This window comes from Lithobates pipiens, unplaced genomic scaffold (genome assembly GCF_037356315.1).
Source record: "Lithobates pipiens isolate NorthernLeopardFrog02 unplaced genomic scaffold, aLitPip1_a1.2 Scaffold_13, whole genome shotgun sequence".
Lineage (NCBI taxonomy): Eukaryota > Metazoa > Chordata > Amphibia > Anura > Ranidae > Lithobates > Lithobates pipiens.
Window position 1 is genome coordinate 276,400,817 of NW_027507718.1, and position 27,129 is coordinate 276,427,945.

Below are 27,129 nucleotides of genomic sequence, written 5' to 3' on the forward strand. Positions count from 1 at the left end.
ACCGTGTGTACACGGCATAAAGATTGCATTAAAATAAATAATTGAAACTAGCGTAGCATTTTTGTAAGCAATAGATATACTGTAGGGATGAGCTTCGACTCGAACATTGCCTGTTCGCCTGTTCGCTGAACAGTGAACAATTTGGGGTGTTCGCGGGAAATTCAAAAAGCTGCGGAACACCCTGTAAAAGTCTATGGGAGAAATCTAAAGTGCTAATTTTAAAGGCTTATATGCAAGTTATTGTCATAAAAAGTTTTTGGGGACCTGAGTCCTGCCCCAGGGGACATGTATCAATGCATGGGAGCAGTGATTTTAATAATGCTTAAAAGGAAACAATAAAAGTGTAATATTCCTTTAAATTTCATACCTGGGGGGTGTGTATAGTAAGGGGGCGCATGTTTCTGATGTAACGGAAACCTGAGTTACAACAGAGGGAGGGCGGGGTCACCCATACATCACTGGGGAAGCCCGGCTTTCCCCTTGCGTCCCCTTGTGTCAGCTAAGACGTGTCAGGCTGCCAGTATTCCCGCAGTGTCTCCGGTGAAGACAGGATGGATGCGCTGCGCTGGACCATCGGGAGAAGAGATCACCCATCGCTGGACCCCAGAGAAGAGAACAGATCACCCATCGCTGGACCCCGGAGAAGAGATCACCCATCACTGGATAGCAAGAGTGGATTACCACCGCTGGAATATTTTTTTTATTTTTTTATTTTTAATAAAGGACTTTTCCCAATGGGGTGTGTGTTTTTTAACAATTTTTTACACTTTCTTTGTGAAATGGTAGGGGTACTTTTGTACCCCCTTACTATTTCAAACAGGGGGGCTCTGTTAAAGGGGGCTTCCAGATTCTGATAAGCCCCCACCCGCAGACCCCCACAACCACTGGCCAGGGTTGTAGGGATGAGTGCTTTGGTCAGAGACCCCCAAAGCATCCTCCCAATGTTGAGGGCATGTGGCCTGGTACGGTTCAGGAGGGGGGGTGCTCTCTCATCCCCCCTCTTTTCCTGCGGCCTGCCAGGTTGAGTGCTCGGATAAAGGGTCTGGTATGGATTTTTGGGGGGAACTCCACGCCATTTTTTAAAAAATTTGGCATGGAGTTCCCCTTAAAATCCATACCAGACCTGAAGGGTCTGGTATGGATATTTGAGGGGAACCCCACATAATTTTTTTAAAAAATTTGATGCAGGGTTCCCCTTAATATCCATACCAGACCTGAAGGGCCTGGTAATTGAATTTGGGGATAACCCCACGTTTTTTTTTTTGTGTTACCGGTAGCCAACAATTCATTATAGCCACATGTGCTTTTAAATTACTTTTTTTCCTGCAAAAATGACACTTTGTGCAGGGACAGTTCTAAGCACGGGAAACATGCGCCCATTTACAGGCATACTATACACACCCCCCAGGTATGAAATTTAAAGGAATATTACACTTTTATTAATAAAAAAAGAAAACGTTTTCGGGACTTTAAATGAGGCTGGCACTAAAGGAATGCCTGCCTCCATCCCTATCAATAATATGTTAAGGGAGAGAACAGAATTGGGACTTTAAATGAAGCACACATCAGTAAAAGAGTAAGTCAAGTGACTATAATGTTTATTTTATAAAGTCCATGATAGGTTATACAAACATTTTGGGCATCAACCTCTAAAATGCTCTGGGAATACAGCTTCCACACAATAACTCATGGATTAATATTACACGGTAAATTACAATCCAATACACATTCACATAAAACACAAAAAGCAGTAAATGCATGTATAAACGTATCCTACTGTGGTTGAACCCAAAATGGCCAGGATAACCATGGTAAGTGAATAATAGATAAAAAAATTGATTAACGCGTTCATTTCGCGCTCTAGTGCCGTCGGATTGTCATTCTTCCGCAATCACACTGGGGAGATGGATCGGCGCTAATCGCCTGACGGCTAAGCCGCCCAGATGAAGGCAGTCCTACTCTCCAGTGGTTTATTCCCCAGCGTGGCGCCGGTGTTTGGGACCAGGATGGTTCTCCATTGTGGGCGCTTCACAGGCATTGCATCTACCCACCCTGGAAGTGCCTATGTTGGTGGTTACCTTTCCCGCAGGCTGCCTCGGTGCCTGGTGGCTATGCACCGCGGCTCTTTTTGCGGACCCAAATGCTGTTTTACTGGCCCGCTGATGCAGACAATTATTTCATGTTGCATGCTCCTGATGAGCGGTTGGAATACCGCGAAACACGTAGAGCCGTTAGCCATTATCCTTTATCTCAACCATGGAATATCAAGATTTATATGATCCTCTCCATTTTATAATTTATTACTTAGGCATTGTTAATCAATTTTTTAATCTATTATTCACTTACCATGGTTATCCTGGCCATTTTGGGTTCAACCACAGTAGGATACGTTTATACATGCATTTACTGCTTTTTGTGTTTTATGTGAATGTGTATTGGATTGTAATTTACCGTGTAATATTAGTCCATGAGTTATTGTGTGGATGCTGTATGCCCAGAGCATTTTAGAGGTTGATGCCCAAAATGTTTGTATAACCTATGGACTTTATAAAATAAACATTATAGTCACTTGACTTACTCTTTTACTGATGTGTGCTTCATTTAAAGTCCCAATTCTGTTCTCTCCCTTAACATATTACACTTTTAATGTTTCACTTTAAGCATTATTAAAATCACTGCTCCTGAAAAAACGGCTGTTTTTAAAACTTATTTTTGCATTGATACAGGTCCCCTGGGGCAGGACTCAGGTCCCCAAATACTTTTTAGGACAATAACTTGCATATAAGCCTTTAAAATTAGCACTTTTGACTGTTATTTTGGTGTGGCTATTCTTTCCCACACGCTACCACGCTTAGCAATAATGTGTTTCCCCAGGCCTATATCAGGCTCTGGGCTTTTCCTCTCTAATGTTTACTTTCTTTTGTTATGTTTTTTGTTTTTCTCCCTTATAGGTAGATCATTTTCCATGTCTTATGCTCCTTCGGTCACTCAGGCTCCATTTATGCTTAAGATTAGCGTTCTCATGCTACACTTGTTGTTATTGCACTGTATCTTGTTTTTTTGTTTCCCTGCTGTCGATATGAGGGCACCCCTGTTTTTTTGGCGCCAGTTGGATGAGTATTCCTTGAGAGTTTCCCTCTCTCCCCCTGCCACCACATTTGATCTCTTACCTATAGTTATTTCTCACGTTCCATGGCAATAACATGTGTCTCCCATAATGTTAAGGGATTTAATTCACCCTCCAAACGGCGTAAAGCCTTTTCCTTTTATAAAAGTCTTGGAGCTAAAATCCTTCTACTCCAGGAAACCCATTTCTCCCACTCCTCCCACCCTAAATTTTTCCATAAAGATTTTCCTCAGGCCTTTTACTCGCTCCACTCGTCCAAGACCAGGGGTGCCGCCATACTCCTCCACTCCTCCCTCCCGATGGAGGTTAAGCATGTATTTAGAGACCCCGACAGTCGTTATGTTATTGTTCAGGGAATTGTCCACAACAGAGAACTTACTATCGCCAGTGTTTATGCACCCAACGAGGGCTCAGCCACTTTCTTTGGGTCATTTTTTGAGAAAATAGCACAATACCATTCTTCTCACTTGCTCCTGGGTGGCGATTTTAATGCAGTAGCCAACGCCACTCTAGACCGTTCATCGACATCGACCACTTCTAGAGCTTTCCCGAAGTCGCTCTCTAGAGGCCTACGGGACCTGCAGCTTACTGACACCTGGAGAGCCCACAACATAGGCTGCAGGGAGTACACTTTTTTCTCCCACCCGCATAATAGTTATGCGAGGTTGGACTACATATACTCCACTCCAATTATACTAGCTAATTCTTTAGAAGCTTCCATTCATCCCTGTGTTTGGTCGGACCATCAGGCTATTTCCTTCACCACGGGTTTTATTAGACTCGCCCCCACGCCCCATTCCTGGAGATTGAACGAATCTATTCTCTCGGATGCAGGTGTGGAAGCCCAGGTAGCTCAGTCTCTGGAGGAGTATTTTGCTTTGAATGCTCGCCCAGATTTACAGCCCTCGACTCTCTGGATGGCGCATAAAGCCGTCATTAGAGGGAGACTTATCAGTATTTCCGCGGCCCGTAACAAATCCAACAGACTTAGGATAGTGGAATTAACCAGAGAGTTAGATCACTTATACAAAGACTCATCCTCATTGCACTTGGACTCGACCAGGCGTGCCATAGACCAGAAGCGCCTGGAACTTGACTCCTTGTTGTCATCTAAGGTTGAGAAGACGCTTCGCTGGGCCAAGGCCCGCAGTTTGTTATTCAACAACTCTGCATCGACCTCCTTTGCTAGGAAGTTGTCTAACACACTTCGCCCGCCTCATGTCTACAGGCTGTCTAATAGTGAGGGTTTTGTATCGTCACATCCTAGGGAGGTTCTCAGGATCTTTGAGCAATTCTATTCGAAACTCCTTGAATCCCCCCACACTTTTCCTTCCCCCGTTGACCTGTCCTGGTTACATGACATCCCGCTTCCGACACTCTCCCCCTCACAAATGGAGGCACTGAATGCCCCCATCACGGTTCCTGAGATCTTAGGGGTTCTCAAGTCACTAAAATTGGGTTCTGCCCCTGGTCCGGACGGCTTTTCAGCTCTCTATTACAAGAAATTTTCCATGATTTTAGCCCCTAGAATGATGCAACTCTTCAACTCAATTTTGTTAGGCGATAGCTTCCCGGAGGAAATGCTGTTAGCTAATATGTCACTGATCCCTAAACCCAATAAAAATCACAATTTACCTCAAAATTTTCGGCCAATCTCGGTTATAAACAGCGATATCAAAATATTTAGTAGAATCTTAGCAGACAGACTGGCAAAATTTATCCCTACCCTTATTTCCCCCTTTCAATCTGGTTTCATTCCACATCGCTTTATCACAGATAATATCCGCCTAGCCTCCAACGTTATTCAAGATGCCAACCTGTTCTCCCGTAGGCTCCTCCTGCTGAGTTTAGACATACAGAAGGCGTTCGATAGTGTTACATGGAACTATTTAGACACACTTTTGCCACTCATGGGCTTTCGGGGCAGCTTTCTGACGGGCTTCCAAGCCCTCTACAACAACCCTAGGACTCGCATTAAGTTGCCTGGCTGTAGCTCAGATTTCTTCCCCATAGGTAAGGGCACTAGACAGGGGTGCCCCCTTTCCCCCTTAATTTTTGCTTTAGCCCTAGAGCCCCTGGCTATTGCCCTCCTAAGACATTCTGATGTTACTGGTTACACTAAGGGAAACGAAATGTATAAATTTTGCATGTATGCTGATGATGTTTTGATGTTTATTACTAACCCTCATGTCTCTCTTCCCAATCTTTTTATGACACTGTCTCACTTTGCCAAAGTCTCTGGCCTTTCCATTAATGTTTCCAAATCTGTAGCCCTCCCCATAGGCTTTACCCCAAATGAATTGGCCCTTATTAAACAAAACTACTCCTTTACTTGGGCTTCCTCCCATATTCCCTACTTAGGTGTGGGACTGCCCGGGAATTTCGAGGACCTCTTTAGGGTCAATTATCCCCCACTGATTAGCAAACTTAAAAACACCCTCAAAAGCTGGCTCTCTTTACGTATCCCCTTTATAGGACGAATCACGGCCCTCAAAATGGTTATCCTGCCTAGGTTGCTGTATCTATTTCGCTCTCTACCGGTTAAGCTCTCCAAATGTTTTCTCCTTGACCTTCAGTCTCATTTCAACAGATTTATCTGGAACAATAAATCTCCCAGGTTTGCCAGGGGGGTACTTTACAGATCTATGAAAAATGGGGGTTTGGGGGTACCTCAGATTTGGTTGTACTACCTTTCCTGCAGATTTACTCAACAAGCACAGTGGTCGATCCCTAATTCTAGAGTCCCCTGGGTGAGGTTTGAGAGTGACTCGATTGCTCCATTCTTCCTCCCTGGACTTATGTGGTCAACTAATCGTCCTCACTCGACGTTAAACACCCGTAATACTATAGTGGCGGATTGCCTCCTACTGTGGCACCGCTTTAAGCAGAAATACGACCTTGTCCTGGGTGGCTCTATGGGCGCCTCCTTCCTAGGTGACCCTAGGTTCCCCCTGGCTTACCTCCATCCTGAATCTTTTGGTATGTGGGTCCATTGTGGGCTTACCCAGCTGAAGGACTTTGTGTCGGGCTCTGGCTTTGTTCCTTTTTCGACACTGCAGGCCCAACACCAACTCCCGGATTCTGAACGTTTTAGATACCTACAGATCCGCCACTTCTTTCTCTCCCGTTATGGACTCCGTCCCCAGGCACAGCTCACTATCTTTGAAGACGTATGTTTTAATTTCCCACGTCAAAGAGGACTGATCTCTCTGATATATAAGGCCCTGGAGGGACATTCGGAAGGTCAGTCTCTGCGTTATAGAACGCGCTGGGAGGAGGAATTGGCTCTAGAGGCAGGAGTGGTGGATTGGGAGGAAGGTTGGAACAATATGCGCAAATGCACCAGATCCCTAACTGTTAGAGAGACGGCCATCAAAGTTCTCACCAGGTGGTACTACACCCCGGTACGATTGCGCCAGACTTATCCCCTTACATCCCCCAACTGTTTTAGAGGGTGTAATCACCCCGGCACTTTTATTCACATTTTTTGGGACTGTGACTTAATTCGCCCTGTCTGGCAGGAGGTCTTGAGACTGATGGACGGGTTCGCTGGCCGAGCACTGTCCCTCTCTTATCACCACTGTCTTCTCTTCCAAACTCCGCCTGACACTCCTAAACACTTTGTGCGGTTGGTGCACTCTATGTGCGTCGCTGTACTATGGACTATTGCACTTCACTGGAAATCCCAGTCGATACCACTAGCACAGGTTCTCTCACGTATTGATCAGGTGATGTTGTCTGAAAAGATCTTTCACACTTTACATGATACGGAACGAATTTATGACCTTAAATGGAACCCATGGTTCTTATTTCGCTTATTGAAGTGATCGCACCTTCGGTTTTTTCATGCAGCTTTTTTTATTTTTTTGCTCTCTATTTGCATCTTTTCCTCTTTGCCCTTTGTTTCTTTCTGTTCTTTTTCCCCTCTTTCTCTTTAATGATCCTTCTTTTGTATTTTGGCTATGATGGTCAGCTCATTGAACGTGTTAGTCTCCTTTTCTTCTCTGACCTGTGGTTGGATGTGAGACCCATTTGTCCTGCAGTGTTCTGCTATTTGTTTATCACCTGTCTGTAACCTTATCATCCAACTACTTTTGCTAATGTTGAAATTTGATTCATTTTGCTGACTCTGTATTTCTGTTAATGTCTTTAATAAAACCTTTTTTGAAAACAAAAAAATTAGCACTTTTGATTTTGAACGTTCGAGTCCCATAGACTTTAACAGGGTTCTAATGTTCACACGAAGTTTAGGTCTGTTCGCAGGTTCTGCTGCGAACCGAACTGGGGGTGTTCGGCTCATCCTTAAAGCGGGAGTAAACACTTACATTGCCGGCATGCTGGAAATGCTAACTTTCACATTGGTTGTGCTCTCAACCAAACTTTCAAACAATCCAATGGCTGGTGTCATAACTGATCACGTGTGCAGCATTATGGCAGTTGAAGAATTCTTAGAGGCCAATATGGCAGCCTCCTTGACTGAAAACGATAGAAAGGTTTACTTCCACTTTAATATACTGTAAGAACTCATCACAGCTTAAAGCAATGCTGTACATAAATTACATTTATGTCATTTTCTTTAACCACAATCAGCTTTTTTTTTGGTGGCATTTATTCACCACTGGGTTTTTAATTTTTTTGCGCTATAAACATAAAAAGACCAACAATTTTGCAAAACAACAACAACAACAACAACAAAAAATGCACTTTATGTTATAAAACATACAAATATAAATAATACAAATATATATAAATAATACAATACAAACAATACAAAAAAATCTAATTTCTTCATAAATTTAAGCCAATATGTATTCTGATACACATTTTTGGTAAAAAAAACAATCCCAATAAGCACATATTTATTGGTTTGCACAAAAGTTATAGCGTCTACAAACTATGTGATATAATGTAATGTCATTTTTTTGTCATACTAGTAATGGTAGTGATCAACAACTTATAGCTGGACTGCGATATTGCAGCAGATAATTTGACTCTTAAGCCTTGGACACACGATCGGATTTTCTGCAGACAAAACCTCAGACTTTTGTCCGAAGGCGTGTGCCTGCGTTTTGTCTTGAATACAAACGGCACGGAATTGTCATCCAACAAACGCGAACATAGTGACGTACTACATGGTTCTTCAGCTCATTAGCGCCACCCTTTGGGCTCCTTCTGCTCATTTAATGTTAGTAGAAGTTTGGTGAGCGTTGATTCGCGCTTTTCATTTTGCACTTTTCAGTTCACGCTTTTCATTTTGTGCTCTTCAGTTAATTTCTGAACGGCCATTCGTCAGTCAGACATGTTGCGGAATTGGAGGAGATAACATGTTATGTATTATTGGCCTTGGAGATATTGCCTTGACCCAAGTCGAGTCCAAGAACAGGAGGAGGAGGATTTATTGGACCAAAAATTGGTTGCTTTATTAATTGTGACCAATTATTTCATATGCCTTTACTGCAGGAGCTCCAGGAGAATAATCTGCATTATTTTCAGAATTATCTCTGGATGACGGATGCCTGCTTTCACCAACTCTTGGTATTGCTAACCCCCTATATTAAGAAGCAGGACATATGCATGAGGCTTTTCATTTTATTTTTGGGTTGAATAATAATGATTTGATTTGTTATATTTTCTATATTTTTGGATGCATAGAATGCAGTTTTTGGTTACTGTTCTATTGACAGATAGCATGCCTAATTTTATGTGTTTTTCTTTTTTTAATGCAGAATTAAAAAAATGTGGAGAATACTTGGCTATGTGTGTTACTTCAAATGACAGTTTGGGAGTAGGCAGTTACATTTAAAAAAATACAATGTAAAATTAACAAGGGACACCAAAATAGTTGTATCTTTGATCTTAAAAACTATGGGATAATGGTGTTGCGGTATCTTGCCCAAAAAAAAAAAAAAAAAAGAATAATAATATTATTCTTGATATCACTAGAAAAAAAAGCCTTTGAAAATTAATTTGCATTAACTCAATCAGTATCATGAGCTTAGCAGCTTCATTATTATCCCATTAAAGAAGAAGAGAATGTGCGTTGCATTTGGAGATTTCCTAATTTGCCACGTCACTAATGTTAATTCTCCATTACGAATGCTAGTTTACAAGACCGACCGCTTCTGGCTTGTCCTTGCTTCCAAACATGCATGTTTGTACTTTGGACTTTTATTTGTACACACACTTGGAAAATCTGACAACAGACATTTGTTCTGGGAAAATTTTAAAGCCTACTATCCAAAGTTTGTCTGCGTAAAATCCAACAACAATTGACCGATGAAGTGTACAAACGGTTGAATTTTCCGCCAACAGCCCGTCATGACACATTTCCCATTGGAAAATCTGATTGTGTGTATGTGGCTTTAGGCTTACCCATTTGCTTATAAAAATACCCTGGCAGAATTTATGATTTCTTGGCCATTTTTCAGAGAATATGAATAACACAAAAACTTGTCTTTCACTCATGGTTAGTGTTTGGCTGAAGCCATTTATCATTAATCAACTGTGTTTACTCTTTTTAAATCATAATGCCAACAGAAACTACCCAAATTACCCTGATCAAAATTTTACATACCCCAGTTCTTAATACCATGTATTGCCTCCTTTAACATCAATGACAGCTTAAAGTCTGTTGTGGCATTTGTGGATGAGGCTCTTTATCTTCTCAAATGGTATTCCATCACATTCACATTCACATTCTCACATTCCTCTTGGCAAAAAGCCTCCAGTTCCCATAAATTCTTGGGCTGTATTGCATGAACTGCACATTTGAGATCTCCCCAGAGTGGCTCAATGATATTGAGATCGGGAGACTGAAATGGCCACTCCAGAACCTTCACTTTATTCTGCTGTAGTTAATGACAGGTTGACTTGGCCTTGTGTTTTGGATCATTGTCATGTTGGAATGTCGAAGTACATCCCATGTGCAGCTTCTTGGCTGATGAATGCAAATTTTCTCCAGTATTTTTTGGTAACATACTGCATTCATCTTGCCATCAATTTTGACCAAATTTCCTGTGCCTTTGTAGCTCACACATCCCCAAAACATCAGTGATCCACCTCTGAGTTTTACAGGAGTAATGGTGTACCTTTCATCATAGGCCTTATGGACTCCTCTCCAAATGTAGCATTTATGGCTGTGACCAAAAAGCTCAATTTTGGTCTTATCACTCCAAATGACTTTTTGCCGGAAGGTTTGAGGCTTGTCTCTGTGCTGTTTTGTGTATTGTAAGCGGGATACTTTGTGGCATTTGCGTAGTAATGGCTTTCTTCTGGCGACTCGACCATGCAGCCCATCTTTCTTTAAGTGTTTCCTTATTGTGCATCTTGAAACAGCCACACCACATGTTTTCAGAGAGTCCTGTATTTCACCTGAAGTTATTTGTGGGTTTTTCTTTGCATCCTGAACAATTGTCCTGGCAGTTGTGGCTGAAATTTTAGTTGGTCTACAGTTTGAACACTGCTGATTGGCATTCTCAATTCATTGGATATCTTTTTATATCCCTTTCCTGGTTTATACAGTTCAACGACCTTTTCCCGCAGATCCTTTGACAATTCTTTTGCTTTCCCCATGAGTCTAGAAATGTCAGTGCAGCACTGGATGAAAGATGCAAGGGTCTGCCAGGAGTCCAGAAATGCATTAACCTTTTATACACACACACACTAATTACAAGCAAACAGATCACAGGTGAGGATGGTTACCTTTAATAGCCATTCAAACTCCATATATATATATATATATATATATATATATATATATATATATATATATATATATATATAAATTCAGTATAGACAATAATAAAAACGAATAAGAACTTCGGATCGGCTGTCGGGCGCAGCCAAAGCCACTCCTGGTAAGGGAAACCAGCCCTGATCTCCTGGAAGTGGGGAATGGTATCTGTCAAAAACAGGTACCCGTTACCCCCTCCCCCTTGAAAGATGGCAAATGTGGCACTGGAGGGGGGAGGAGACGGATAAGCAGAGGTTCCATTTTTGAGTAGTAACTCTTTCTATTAGGAAAAATCCCAATAGGTATGAGAAGATATGAGGGGAATGATACTATTATGTACACTTAAAGGAGGAAAGGAAGGAGAAGAAATCCCCACATACACCGTGTATCCTCCAGAATTACCTACTATAAACACCTAGATCTCTAGAATACCCCAAAATATACCCTGTACCCTCCAGAATTCCCCAAAACACCCTGAACCCTTCACAATCCCCCACCTTACACCCAGCACCCTCCAGAATCCCTAATCTTGCACCCTGCAACCTCCAGAATGCCCCATACAGCCTACACCCTCCATTATCCCCCAGAATCCCCCACCTTCAACCCTGTATCTTCCAGAATCCCCCACCATGCATCCTGCACCCTCCAGAGAGCATTGTGTTGTGTTGTAAGTTATGGTGAGAACCTCTGCAATGAAACCCTTTTGTTCAATAGCTATTCTTTTAAATGAAAGTCCTAAACACACAAGTTGGCGAGTGATGTGATTCATTGAAAGATTTACAATTGAAGCTATACCTCACATATACAGTATGTATTTTTTTTTCTTATTTTTTTCTTATTCCCAATTATAGATATATGCAAAATCACTTTATGTGCCTTTTAAGTAATCTACATCCGTATTTCTCCTTATTTGTTTACCCATTTGACAAAGTTATGAGATATAAAAAATGTATTATATAAAGTCAATTATCATACAGCATTATTATTCAGTCTGCATAATGTATTTCTGACTTCAAACAGAACTATTTCCTTGATGACCTCCTCCTCCCTGAGGATCCATACTTTTGACTCTCACTGTGAAAAGTTTCAGCCAAGCATACAAAAGGTAAATCATGTTTGAAAACGATATTTGTATTTTTGTTCTGCAAACAAGCAGATAGAATTCTACAATGAGGTTTGGTAAAAAATGATTGCATTTAAGAATGCAAAAGGCCTTCTCTTTCTTTACCTTTAACAAAGATCTGTAGATAATCCAATAACTATCTGTGTTAAGCTGGCCATAGACGATTCGAATCTTGACCAGTTCTGTAGGAACTGGACAAGATTCGAACCATGTATGGGCAGGCTGAATGGACAACCAGCCTTCTGGATTTTTCATGCTATTATTACCCGCAGCTTTTATAGCTGCTAGCAATAATCACTGTGTTCTCCTTAAGAGGACAGCTTCCCTCGCCAGGATAACATGGGAGGGATTCCCTTGTCAACAATGTCTGTGTGGATGGAGGAATTGTGCAAAAGAAAATAGCTCCATCTATAGCCAGCCTTAACCTTTTTTCTCTTTGGAAGTATTGTTCATATACAAACAATTTAACAAATAGGAAAGGGTGAACCATATAGAGGCTGCTTTGTCTTTAATTGATCTGAACAGACAGTCTCACTAAGAGAAAACAAGGGTGATGCACAATCCTTGTGTACCATTGCTAAGCAAATTTTAATTATTAACAGACATGTGAGCTTGAGATCCATCCCACCACTGCTCTAACCATAGAATAAATATATATAAATATGTTGCACCTCCTTATGTGTTTGATCAAGAGATGATATGGGCATGCAGCACATGGACAGTCATATTAGGGCACTGCGGGGGCACACACAATATCGTATTAGAGGTAAGTAATAGACATGTGCATTCGTTTTCGTCCGAATGCATTTTCGTCCGAATTTCAGCTATTTTCGTTTTCGTTTTGACAAACGATAACGAAAGCACAAAATCTGAAAAACGAAAGATCCGACATAAATAAATGCTTTATTTTCGTTTTCATTGTTACAACAGTTCGATATAGAATAGGAGATTCGACATGACTCTGACGATAACAATCTGTCTATAGAACCTGTGGTCGAATGTGCTTAACCTTACCTCTATTAGTCCAAGATTATATAGAGAAAATATTCGACAGAGAAAAAAGATTTGACAGAGAGAAAAGATTCTGCAAGTTACTGTCCTAAAAAGTGTTTGGGGACCCGGGTCCTGCCCCAGGGGACATGTATCAATGCAAAAAAAAGTTTTAAAAACGGCCATTTTTTCGGGAGCAGTGATTTTAATAATGATTAAAGTGAAACAATAAAAGTGTAATATTCCTTTAAATTTCGTAGGGGGGGGGGTTGTCTATAGTATGCCTGTGAAGGGGCGCATGTTTCCCGTGCTTAGAATTGTCCCTGCACAAAGTGTCATTTATGCAGGAAAAAAAGTCCTTTAAAATCACTCGCAGCTATAATGAATTGTCGGCTCCCGTAATACAGAGAACACTCATTGAAAGTCATTGATAAAAAAATAAATAAATAAATAAAAAAAAAAGCGTGGGGGTCCCCCAAATTCAATTTCCAGGCCCTTCAGGTCTGGTATGGATATTAAGGGGAACCCTGCCTCAAATTTAAGAAAAAATTTGACGTGGGGTTCCCCCTAAATATCCATAACCAGACCCTTCAGGTCTGGTATGGATATTAAGGGGAACCCCGCATCAAATTTAAAAATTTTTTTACATGGGGTTCCCCCTAAAAATCCATACCAGACCCTTTATCCGAGCACGCAACCTGGCAGGCCGCAGGAAAAGAGGGGGGGACGAGAGAGCGGCCCCCCCTCCCTCCTGAACCGTACCAGGCCACATGCCCTCAACATTGGGAGGATGCTTTGGGGGTCCGTGACCCCTCAAAGCACCTTGTCCCCATGTTGATGAGGACAAGGGCCTCATCCCCACAACCCTGGCCGGTGGTTGTGGAGGTCTGCGGGTGGGGGGCTTATCAGAATCTGGAAGCCCCCTTTAACAAGGGGACCCCCAGATCCCGGCCCCCCCCTGTTTGAAATGGTAAGGGGGTACAAAAGTACCCCTACCATTTCACAAAGAAAGTGTAAAAAATGGTTAAATAAAACAAACACACTTTTGAAAAATTCCTTTATTAAAAATAAAAAAAAGATTCCAGCGGCGGTAATCCACTCTTGCTATCCAGCGACGGACGGTCAGCTCTCCATCGATGTCTAATGTCATCCAGCGCAGCGCAGCATCCTTCTTCTGTCTCCGTGGAGGAGACACTACAGACATTCCGGCGGCTTGACGTTTCTTATATAGGGTGGGCGGGGCCACCCGTCACCTGACCCCGCCCCCCTCTGACGCAAGGGGAAACCCGGGGTTCCCTGTGACGTAGGGGTGACCCGCACCCCTCTGATGTAACACAGGCAGGTTTCCGTTACATCAGAGGGGGGCGGGGTCACCCATACGTCACGGGGAACCCCGGGTTTCCCCTTGCGTCAGAGGGGGGCGGGGTCAGGTGACGGGTGGCCCCGCCCTCCGTATATAAGAAACGTCAGCGCCGGAATGCCTCCAGTGTCTCCGTGGAGGAGACAGAAGAAGGATGCTGCGCTGCGCTGGATGACATTAGACATCGATGGAGAGCTGACCGTCCGTCGCTGGATAGCAAGAGTGGATTACCGCCGCTGGAATCTTTTTTTATTTTTAATAAAGGAATTTTTAAAAAGTGTGTTTGTTTTATTTAAACATTTTTTACACTTTCTTTGTGAAATGGTAGGGGTACTTTTGTACCCCCTTACCATTTCAAACAGGGGGGGGGCCGGGATCTGGGGGTCCCCTTGTTAAAGGGGGCTTCCAGATTCTGATAAGCCCCCCGCCCGCAGACCTCCACAACCACCGGCCAGGGTTGTGGGGATGAGGCCCTTGTCCTCATCAACATGGGGACAAGGTGCTTTGAGGGGTCACGGACCCCCAAAGCATCCTCCCAATGTTGAGGGCATGTGGCCTGGTACGGTTCAGGAGGGAGGGGGGGCCGCTTTCTCGTCCCCCCCTCTTTTCCTGCGGCCTGCCAGGTTGCGTGCTCGGATAAAGGGTCTGGTATGGATTTTTAGGGGGAACCCCACGTCAATTTTTTTTTTAATTTGACGCGGGGTTCCCCTTAATATCCATACCAGACCTGAAGGGTCTGGTTATGGATATTTAGGGGGAACCCCACGTCAAATCTTTTCTTAAATTTGAGGCAGGGTTCTCCTTAATATCCATACCAGACCTGAAGGGCCTGGTAATTGAATTTGGGGGACCCCCACGCTTTTTTTTTTATTTATTTATTTATTTATTTTTTTATCAATGACTTTCAATGAGTGTTCTCTGTATTACGGGAGCCGACAATTCATTATAGCTGCGAGTGATTTTAAAGGACTTTTTTTCCTGCATAAATGACACTTTGTGCAGGGACAATTCTAAGCACGGGAAACATGCGCCCCTTCACAGGCATACTATAGACAACCCCCCCCTACGAAATTTAAAGGAATATTACACTTTTATTGTTTCACTTTAATCATTATTAAAATCACTGCTCCCGAAAAAACGGCCGTTTTTAAAACTTTTTTTTGCATTGATACATGTCCCCTGGGGCAGGACCCGGGTCCCCAAACACTTTTTAGGACAGTAACTTGCAAATTAGCCTTTAAAATTAGCACTTTAGATTTTGAACGTTGGAGTCCCATAGACTTTAATAGGGTTCTAAAGTATGCTATATAGTTAGCTCCGTCGAATCTTCTTTATACATTCGACAGACACCATAAGCCTTCCAAGACAGATTCGACCGTAATTCATGTGGATTTTCGGACGAATGCAATTTTTGAACGAAAAACGAAATAAATAAAAACGAATTTCGGGAGTAACTAAATAAATTAAGTTTTCAGACGAAAACGAAATTCCGAAACGAAATATTTTACTCTGCACATGTCTAGTAAGTAAAGATAAATAAAGATGGAATTAAAAGGTCAAAATAACCTACAAAATTACCCTCTGAAGATGGCGCTAGTGAGCAGATAATGTGGCGTCTAAAACGCAAAGGGATGCAGAGTCTGTGGATCAGAAACTAGAAATAAAATACTTGAAAGGAAAAGGATTTATATAAAAGTACTGGATACCAGTGTATTGTATAGTATATGTATATATGTCTAAAATATATAGTGACATGGTAGTAGTATTGGGAAGAGCTCACCAGTATCTAGTAATCACTGCATCAATTTCAGAGTAATCCAACGTAGACAATAAAAGTATCACATTTCAATTCCAGACAACAAATGTAAGAAGCCAGCCCACAGGTACATCCAATAAAGCAGACCACATATGGCTGAGTATCTGGAAAGTATGAATTAATATATAATTATATCAGTGGGGAAGAGGGGAAAAAAGAATGATGGTAAATGAGTATAATGAAATCAAGATATATACTCTGCAAAGAAGGATTACCTATTGAAGCCAGATGCAAAACGCCAGTGTCAAACAGTCCAGAGGGAGGATATAAATGAATGTTTCATCTCAAGGAGATGCTTGTGCGGCGATTCCATAAATGTGAGTGCCCCACCCCCCCATCGTCCAATGGGCAGGCAGCCAATGATGACATCGGGTGGGCCGGCCGTAAGCTCCTACGTGTATCACATCCAAGCCGCCCACTCCCCAACGCACCTGCGCAAGAACAAAGCCAGACGCAGGGGATGAGAGGGAATGAAGGACACCGTCAGAGCAGGATCTCCAGAGCCGGTACGATAGAAAAACCATCGGCCAGCAGGAGAGATCCATGAGCGTCAACAGGAAAGGACCTGTGACGCTGACCGGCTGCACAGTGCCCAAGACCGGCATAGCGCAGCCACCCGCATCGCCTCTTAAAGACAAGCACCATAAATAATAAAATGTTTTTTTATTGCAATAGATACAATAACAGTTAGTGATGTCTGAAGGACTGTACTATACAAGGTAAGGATCTATAATGGGAAATACAATCGAGTGGACAAAAAGAAAAACAAAAAACAAAAAACAATGAAAGAGGCATGACAATATATATGTAGTTAGATAAAGATCTATTATATCGGTATAGTTTTTGTTAATTCTGCCAGAGTGCAGTACTCAAGAGGTAGAGGGAAAGAATGTGGGGCACAGAATGTAAAGTTTATAAAAACAGTCTATAAGAATGGGATTCATTAATCCCCGGGGGAAATATAGCATTTAATTTCTCAATCCACAGAGTTTCTTTTTTTAGAATGGATTTGTCCCAGTCACCCCCACGTGGGTTTGGGGGGACTACATCTAGTGCAATGAATGAGATGACTGAAGTGTCAAATTTATGGTACAGATCAAGATGCCTGACGAGAAAAAAAAAAACATGATCTTTTATCCGAGCCCAGAACTGTCTGATAGTCTTATCTACATAGAAGGCGGAATATTTACAAACCATAAGGTAAATTACTCTACGTGTCTCACAATCTGCAAATAATTTGGGGACAAATCGTTCCCCATTGGGTAATATAAAAGACTGGCCAGTTCGGATCAGAGGGCAAAACGAGTATTTGCCACATTTGAATATCCCACAAGGAGGCCGATTTTGGACTGTAAAAGTAAAATGACTGGAAGTTAATTGGTCCCGTAGAGACCTAGCTGTGCGAAAGTTGATATTGGGTTTAATATTAATGTATTTGGCCAAGATGGGATCCTCCCGTAGGAGGGGCCAATATGTAGCCAATGTGTCACACAATTCAGAATGATGATTAGAATACCTCGTTATAAACCTCACAGTAGAGGTTTGTACAGGATTTTTTTGTTTATACAGAAGGGAGCTACGGGATTGATGTAGTGCCCTGTTGTAGGTTTTGTGTAAAATAGATATTCCATAACCCCTTAATTTTAATCAATCTCGTAATGCATTGGCTTGAATTTTAAAGTCTGCGGCGTGTGTACAGTTCCGTCGTAGCCTAATGTATCGAGCATATGGGATGCTACGTAGTAGGGGGTCTGGATGTGCGCTTGTAGCGTGTAACAGGGTGTTGCCTGCAGTCTCTTTACGGTAGAGGGTGGAGGCAACACATCCCTGATCATCCTTGGTTATCGTGAGGTCAAGAAAAGTAATTTTGGATAAATGACTGGCAACAGTATATTTCAGGTTGAAATGATTTATATTAAGTTCTGTAACAAAGGATTCCAATTCAGCGTGAGTACCAGCCCAGATGATGAACACGTTGTCGATGTACCTTAGCCAGCAAATAGCATGGCCAGTGTACATCGACAAGGTGTCATCAGAAAATATGTATTGTTCCCACCCCCCGGTTGGCATAGGCAACAGTGCCCATAGCCACCCCCAGCACCTGGAGGAAGTGGGAATCTCCAAATACAAAATGATTATGAGTAAGAATAAAATAAAGTAAATCTAAAATAAATTCACAAAATTCCCAGCGATGATTGGTTTGTTCGAAAAGGAAGGTACGGGCTGTCGCAATGCCCTGCTCGGGAGGGATGCTGGAATAAAGTGCTTCCACATCCAGTGTCACGAGCAGGGCATCGGGAGGCACGACCATCCCCTCAATGTGTTTAAAGAAATCCATTGTGTCTTTCACACATGATGGTAAAGAGCATACATGTGGACTCAAAATAGAGTCCATCAATCTACTTGCGTTTTCAGTGAGTGATCCTATACCTGATATAATAGGCCTGCCAGGGGGATTGGTAGGATGTTTATGTATTTTAGGAAGAACATAGAACGTGGCAACTTTAGGAAATTTTATATTTAAAAAATCATATAAATCCTCATCGACAAGGCCCTTTTGGTATGCAAGTCCAATCAAATGTAGGTATTCATTTTTAGAGGTTTGGATATATGATGATGAGATTGGTTTGTACCAGTCTTTGTTGCACAAAATTTTATGTGCCATGGCAGTGTATAGATCTTTAGTCATTAGTACAATGTTACCGCCTTTGTCAGCAGTTTTGATTTCTAAATCAGGATGATTTCTTAAACGAGAAATTGATTGTAATTGAGAGTTAGTCAGATTGCTAGGTTGAGGTGTGAGTCGCAATTGCTTAATCGCATTTACGGAGCTTTTTAAGAAAGCCCAGATATTGGGGTTAGACATCAAATCTGGGAAGCGTTGGGACTTAGGTTTGAAATGAGGGATCTTGGAATGTGGGAGATTAGCAAAGTTGGGCATCTCGTGACCGGGTAGTTCCTCCATGGGGTTCTCCTCGAGGAGGAGTATCAGGTCACGAAGAGCCCTGAAGTCATCCATGATGTAATTTTTGACACATTCCAAGATTTGCTTGTCTTGCACAGAGCGAAGACAATCATTCAGTCGAATAGATATTTCTATGTCAGAGTACGTGCAAAAAGGTATACATCCTTTATGGCTTCATATTTATCTATATTAGTGGATAGGCAGAAATTTAAGCCCAAACGTAGGACTTCCAAATCTTGGATAGTAAAGGTATAGGGAGTGAGGTTAACAACCTCAAGATTAGAAGTTATGTGAGTATTGGAGGGTGTGGGGTGGACTGAAAATTTGCAGATGGAGAGACAGGTGCATCTAGGGTGCTTTGTCGGGTAAACATTTGTAATTGAGCAGTGGGTGGTAAAGAGGGTAGTGGAATAGTGGCTGTCGCCATATTAGTTTCGTGCAAATTATTAGCAAGTGAAGTGGTCACATTCGAAGATCCACCAGGGATCATGTTTGATAAAGCATTTTTTGACTGAGTCTGTGAGTTCAAAAGGTGAATGGCTTGAAGAGCAGTGGTGCCTAAATATTTGCCTTGAGAGTGAGTGCTAGTGCCAAGAGATGAACTATTATCTTGTAGTGATCTGTGTAAGGTAAGAGTAGTGTCAAGAGTGGAGGGACGCTTTTTAGTGTAGGATGTGTGAGACCCACCACCAAGATCCCACTTACGTGTTCCCGAGTGAGAAGGATGAAAAGGACCACCACCTTTCTGGAAAGAACGCTGTGAAGGAAAAAGGGTAGAATCTGATTCAGTATCGTCATCAGTAGTAGAATAACCAGCAGCATTATTTTTAGAAGTACGAAAGATGGGTCTTGTATGGTGCCGAGCAGGGGATTGCCAGCGATAGGCAAAGCCCTCGCTGAACGCCAATCTGTCTTTAGAGAGTTTATGTTTTTTAAAAACAATATCTTTGGTGATACGCGTGATGTAATCCCTTAGATCTTGGATACGTCTATCATAAGATGAATGTGTTTTCAAAGTTTCACTGGTAGATTGTAAAAGAGAGACTTCCTGGTCTAGAGTTTCAAGTTCAATTTGATGTTGTGTAATAAGCAGTTTCATCAGATTGATACTACATGTGGTTAGGGCGTGTTCCCAAGCTACTTTAAATTCAGGGGTCACATTTTGAATAGATGGAAAAGTTTGTATTCTCAGACCCAGAGGGCTGATTTTTTCTTCAACATATTTGTTGAGAAATTCAATGTGCCAATATAAATTGTTTTTTTTCTTTAAAAGACGTTTTAATTTAGATGTAAACTGATTGATCCCAATCTCCAGCTCGGCATCGACATTGCATGTAGTGTGAATATCAGACATGTATCCTGCCCATGCAGTACCTGTGAACTCCATAACTTTACCTCTAATGCCGCGTACACACGATCGAATTGTATGACGTACTTAGTCCGTTGAAACGCATTTCAACGGACAATCCGCTCGTGTGTGGGCTTCAGCTGACTTTTTCAGCGTGAAGTCCGGAGTACTAAGAAGGTCGGTTTGCACACCAATCTTCCCGTCGTACTTTGGTTTCAGCGGACAATACGTTCGTCAGTATGCTAGTCCGACGGACTAAGAATGGCGCATGCCCAGAAAGGATTTACAGGGCGGAAGCGTTCTGTCTTGTAAAACTAGTGTTCGTATTAAAGCTAGCATATTCGTCATGCTGCTAATTTTGTGATCTTTTAATATAGTACATTCTTTTCTTCTTCTTAATAAGGCGAGAAAAGTGAAGTTGCTTTGCTGCTTATATTCACACAGAGTTATCACAAATGTCTTTATTCATCCTCATCTTATGATTAATATTCCAATTCGAGAATAAATAAAATAAAAAAATAACGGACGAATTAAGCTGAAGTCTGAAAAGCGCGAATCGTCTCTAACCAAACTTCCACTAACGCAAAGTCAGCAGAAGGAGCCCAAAGGGTGCTTTGCTGTGTCTTGGACTTCCTATTTCTAGTCCCGTCGTACGTGCTGTACGTCATCGCGCAAGCTTTCGTCGGACTGTTTGTGTATCCATGTGTGGCCAAGTCCGTTCGGGAGAAAGTCCGCCGGATTGTCCGCCGGATTGTATGACGGACTAAGTACGTCATACAATTCGATCGTGTGTACGCGGCATTAGCTCAAAGAATGTATATAAAAAAGAAATGCTGAATATAGAACCTATATCAATGAAAATAAGAAAACAATAAACACTGTCCACAAGATATGAGTAAAAAAGAGAGTATATATTACCACAAATGAAGTGCATTCAGTGCAGACAAATTATCAATTAATCTCATGATATATTAAAATATATTATAAAAATGTTCCACTATGGTGTATAAAAGTCACTTCTATTATGCAGTCAATCAATGTTATTGTGATAAAAGTTGTGTGTTCATCCTGTGACAGAAAAATCTTCCAATGTGATCCTCTATGAATATAGACACTGGTCCATAGTGATTAGTGACTCCCACCACCGTCTCTCCTTTGCTCTCACTTTCCCAGTTGGACTTGCTGGGTGCAAGGTCTAAAATGGCTTCGCCCTTGGGCAGGGGGCCCCTTAAATTGGCATCCCAAATTTGGTTGCTCTTTAGAAATCTCCTTTTTCTCCCTGGGGTGTTCGCATATAGGAGGTGTTTGGCCCTTTAAAAATCCATGTGTCCTTCCGGCACCCATGCGCAGTGCATCTGCGTCCTTCCTGGTATTCCACATTTCATCTCTTCAACATTTTATCTCTACTCAATAAGGTTTACAATGGTTATCAAGAAAATATACACAAGTTGCAACTTGCAAGCATGGCAAGATTTACCTCTATCTTTATTGGGCAGATGCTACCTGCTACATATGATTAGCTTAACCCCTCTGTTCCAAACCAGACACTGCTTCTACTACTCAAACACAAAAAAGTTAGACAAAGCATTTATCATCTTCCATTCAAAAGCCAAAAAGACCAGAATAGCCTCCTAGAAGCTGCAGCAACTTAGGCCCATCTTGGGACTAATTTATCCAGATACATAAGAGACTGGATTAATAAAACATATTACTACACCAAAGTGGAGCTGATACCAGGCTTAAAGTGATTGTAAAGGCTTGTTTAAAAAAAAAGACAAACATGTTATACTTACCTCCTCTGTGCAGTTGGTTTTGCACAGAGCAGCCACCACATCTTCCTCTTCTCCAGTCCCTCTTTGCTGTTCCTGGCCCCTCACTCCTAATGAGTGCCCCCAGAGTCAGCAGCTTCCTGTGGGGGCACTGGAGCCGAGACAAAGCTCCATGTGTCCATTCAATTTTTAGTTTCAGGTGTTACAATACTTTCCTTTCAGGAAAAGTGCAGTATTTACAATGACAGTAAGAGTACTAAAGTTGTTAAAAATAGTGACATTAAGATGGAAAGGCATGTCCAAAATATTAAAGGGAAGGTGGTCATCTCCTCTAGAGCTCTCGTTAGAGCCACAAGTTTGAATGTATTGCTACCTATTTTGTATTGATATTGCTTGTGTGAGAGTATAGTATCAGTTTTAACACTGTTATTATTGCTAATATTTAAACCAAATCTCACATAATGCTACTGGTGTTTCAGTGAGTTGTGGGTCCAGTTAGGGTGGGTCTCCCTCGTGAAGGGCAGAAATTCCCAACATCTCAGCAGATCTTTCTGGAGTCAGAACTACATAGTTATTTGGTATTTACTATTCTGGACCCATACAATTCTTTATTAGTGTTAGGGCAGCTGGTGTGTGGAATTAGCTTAGGTTATTTAAATTCTTTCAATAAATCTTTAAAGCTTTTGGCACCAACTGCACAGAGATAAACTTGACTTTATAATAACGAAAACGTGTGGAAAGTTTAGAAGTCAGCAATCTTTGCTGACCACATATATTTACAGTTGCTCATCTCATTTTTCACTGTCAAAATTAGAAACAGCATTTATTTTTCCTGTAATATTGTTCCCCACTCTTTACTGCTTTTGGTTAAAATGGCACTAAATAATTGTTTTCTATTGTACATTTGTAAATAATCTGGAATCATTGTTTGAGGTTGCTCATAAAAATAAAATGCCCAAGGCTTTTTTAGACATTAGAGCAGAGTATATAAAACAGGTAACAGTCTTTAAAGCATTTTATTTATCTTAAAAGAAAATTCTACTATGCACAACTAAAAATAAACCACAGAGGCCAGTGTATGAAAGGCAGGTGAAAGACAAATAACGGTATAGGGCTCCCTGTCATCTAGTTTTGCCACTGTTCTACCCTGCCAAAACAGTGTGTGGCATCCTGTAAAGAAGAAGAAAAATATGTTAATCTTATTTTGCATTTTATCCAATTATCGGTAAATTCTAAATGTAGTACAGACATCTGCTGAAGACTGTGAATCTTACTTTTTTCTCCTGAGTACAAGGTTATTACCTATTGAAGGTGAAAATTGTTCAACAAATATAGTAGAACAGTTAAAAATTTTAAATGATTAATGAAAAGTTTTGCCTATGGTGTCCACCAGTTGACCTACCACCCTGCAGTTCAGTACTCCCTTTCCTACCATTTACAGCACAGGGAGAGAGAAAACCACGCAAGTGGATGCTGATTGGCCTTCTCTGTGGCCCAGAACTTTAACTAGCCCCTAGAAACCAGTAAAAGGGGAATATGATTGGCTGGTGAATTTAAATCACTCTCACCCAGGAGAGAACAGAGACCAAAGTAAAAGGGACAGATCAGCCAGGGAGAACAAGAGCTGCTACCAATGACTTTGTGAATGAGATCACAAAGCTGTAGTGCTTCATTTTAGGGCAAGTGTGCTAAAGATCACAAGTGCACGAGTTGCTGTCCCTGTGTTATTGCTGCAGTGGGATGCTGCCTGTTGTGTACCATCCAGAGACTGTGCTACTGTTCATGTAACTGAGCTCTTGTTTCAGAGTTACTACTATTTCATCATTACTTTTGTCCCAGAGGATGCTCTGGTATCTTTGTAGGTGGTTATGATAAAATATGAACAAAGCATATCCATCTACAGTGTGTACTTGTCTCAATCCAGAGCATGAAGTGTAATTTCTCTATGCTGCTTCATTCCTCTGCTATCTACATAAATCACTTCTGACAAGTGTTCCTCCTAATAAAGAGAAAAAAGTTGATTGGAGAGGGAGTTCCAGCACACAGCCTGTGATTGATGGCCTCAACTCTGTTTTCCAGAGTGCTGTGTGAAGGGGGGTGTGTCCCTTCCCTCCAATCAGGGCTCAGAGATACTTTCACTGAGCTCTGCAGAGTATAGCTTCAGCTCCCCCCCTCCCCCTGTTTTTTTTTTTGTTTGTTTAGCGCTGAGAGATCCCGTGTAAGTTCTGCACTTTCAATCGATGTAGAGAAGAAAGGGCTGCAGACAGACAGGTGCAACTTATGCAGGAGAATTTCTTTCGTTTCTGTAAGGGTTTGCAACTACTTTAGGTTACTATTGCTGTGAGTTTTGCTACAGTGGGTATTGTAAAGTGTATCTGTTACTCTGTAGATTGCAAATCTCCCATTTAGGGAGAGAACGCTCTCTACCACGAGTAAAAGAAAAGAACCCCAATACCAGAAGGATTAAGTAATACATTTTCTCAGGGACGGGACTCACAAATAGGTTGTTTATGAGATTGCATTCAAGTTTTTGTTATTTGTGCTTTTATCTGACCATTAACTGTGCCAGTAGTTGAGATGGTTGTAATAGTGTATACTTGAAATTGCTCTTACCTTGTCTGTGGTATACTCCCAACTTATGCCCATATTGTACTCACTTTTCTAACCTTATTTACCTTTCAGGGCATGTTTCTTGTTTATTATTAAAGCCCACTTTAAAAGTTTCAGGTGTATTGGTACAGGGCAGGTCATCATTGGAGCAAGGCAGAAGGACCCAGTAATATTAGCGGCACCTCTGGAGTTAGCATTACACGCTAACGCTGAAGTATTGCTTATAGTTGTAAGTCTAAGCTGTATTGGTTGAAATGTTAGGGGTGATTCTAGATGGGGTTGCAGTACACTTTGTTTTCGCAAAGTTGGATAAGATATAACACTAACAATGTGTGATTTTCTGCTTTCCTGTTGTGTTCGTGAAGCATGGTTGGATTTCCTTTGGTCAGCACCTGCATTTCCAGAGGCAGGATTTTAATTTAGATTAAGCAGCTAATTATAGAGAGTTCACTGATGGGGATTTTTGAGTTCACAGCGCAGAGTTGATGTGGTTAATAAAATGTTTAAGTTCATGTTTTGCTTGTTCTAAGTTCCCTACTCCCATGCCTGCAACATTACAGCAGCATTGGTTACAGACATTTGAGCCTGTAATGTGATTTCTCAGCATCATGTTTTACTGGTTGTAAACCTGTGTAGAACTTTTGTCCACCAATGCAGCTGGCTGCATTTTTACAGAGATGTACCAGCCATGTTATGTATTCACCCACTATGTTCAGCCTCATGTTATTCTTGTTCTTAAGCTGCGTGGAATTTTTGTGCAGCAATGCAGGTACAGTTTTTACAGACATTTGAGTCAGACATGTTATGTGTTCTCCCACAGTGCTCTTCGTCTTTCGCTTGTTGTAGTAAATCAGCCTAGAACGATTGTGCAACATTGCAGTGGCATCCACTGTATTTTCAGTCATGTAAGCCCAGCAGCTTAGGAAGCATTGTCATTAGGATTCAGCATATGGCAAACCTTGGTAGACTTTTTTTTTAGCTGCGAGGTACTACTAGCTGCAACAATGCATATCTAAAATACAATTATTAGTACCAAATAAAAAAATAACACATTTTTAAGTTAAAAATCATTTTGAGACTTGGGTCAGACATTGGTAATTGGATCAGGTACAAGTACATAGACAGGAGCAGGGTCATGATGCAGGCCAGTATCGGATCAGTAGTATAGTGGCAACGGCAGCAGGCAGAAGCAGAGGTCAGGAAGAAAGCCAAACTTGGGTAGAGTTCAAAGGCTGGTCAGGAGAAGCTGGACTGGTAACTGATATCAGATGCAGGTTGCAGTTGCATGTGTATGGGCACCTGATTGTGCACGCTGATGTGTGCAAACATGTAGATGCACACACATGAACATGTGCCCCTTTTCCATGTGGATGTGAATAACTGTATGTCAGTCTGCATCTGCACACAGAGATTCATCTTGAAGAGACATTTTGCCTGCTAGCATGCCCTTCCTGACATCTGCATGTTCAGGCTAATTACAGTGTGCAGAAAACTCCACTTATTAGAAAGGAGGCCAAAACCACACTCCACTAGTCTTTGTCCTCTGGCCAATAATTAAGACCCTCTTCTCTACATTCAGGCTGTGACTAGAATAGGTCCTAGCAGTTGCTCACCCAGGGCCTTGTCCTTTAACAAAGACAAACAGTAGACAAAGACTTCTTGTTCCCGGTAGCAGAGCATTTTTAGGCAGATCAAGTTCATTTTCCCACAGCAAAAGGTATAATTACCAAAAAACTGTAGTCAGAGCTTCTCCCATATGACCGTTTGAAAATAATATCTTGTATCTGTCAATGCCAATAGGATAAAATGATAAAAAAAAAATTTTATCAATAAAGAACTTGCTGCTATTTACTATTGGCTTGACTATCCTTATGTATTTCCCATCAATTACTCCAACACAATTGGGAAAATTGCAATGCTTCAAGAATAGATTGGCTAGAGATGACCACCTGTCAGACTTTAGTGTGAACTTTTGAATCTTGTTGAATCCGTCAGACTTTGGTGTGAACTTTTGTGCTAAGTCCATTAGTTCGGAAAGTCCATTGGAACTCCGCCGAAAGTCTGTCGGGAAGACCGTCATACCTAGTCTGCCATAAAGTACAGCAGTGTGTACACGCCATTAGATTTATCCATTTAAAGGACCTAGACTTCATATTGCCCATCTTGGAAATGATGCAGGAAGTCATAACCATAAAGTCTGAATAATGCATGCCTGAAGAGGAACAGAGCACCCTTCTGACAGTACCCATCAAACCTTCATGCAGAGACTGATATCAAGGCTCGCCAGAG